The sequence below is a fragment of the Canis lupus genome, chromosome 19 (assembly GCF_048164855.1).
Source record: "Canis lupus baileyi chromosome 19, mCanLup2.hap1, whole genome shotgun sequence".
NCBI classification, from domain to species: Eukaryota; Metazoa; Chordata; class Mammalia; order Carnivora; family Canidae; genus Canis; species Canis lupus.
Genome location: NC_132856.1, coordinates 44,268,236 through 44,268,566, shown reverse-complemented (window position 1 = coordinate 44,268,566; position 331 = coordinate 44,268,236).

Genomic DNA, 331 nt, shown 5'->3' with positions numbered 1-331 from the left:
TCTTTTCTTTTCTTTTCTTTTTTTTTTATAGCAGCCAGTATTTACTTCTTTCTTTTATACTTTTTCCAAAGAAGCAGAGACGAGTTCGCATGCCCCTGGCAGAAATGTAAAAATGGTACAGCCGCTTGAAAACGGTTTGGCAGTTCCTCAAAAATGAAACATAGAGCTACCATGTGACCCAGCCATTCTACCCTGAGGTGTTTACCCGAGAGAAAAAGAAATCTATGTAGGCAGAGAGACATGCATGTGGATTGAAGCATGTTTGTCACAGCGAGAAACTGGAGGCAACCCAAACGTCCACCAACTGCCGAAGGGATAGCACACTGGTTAT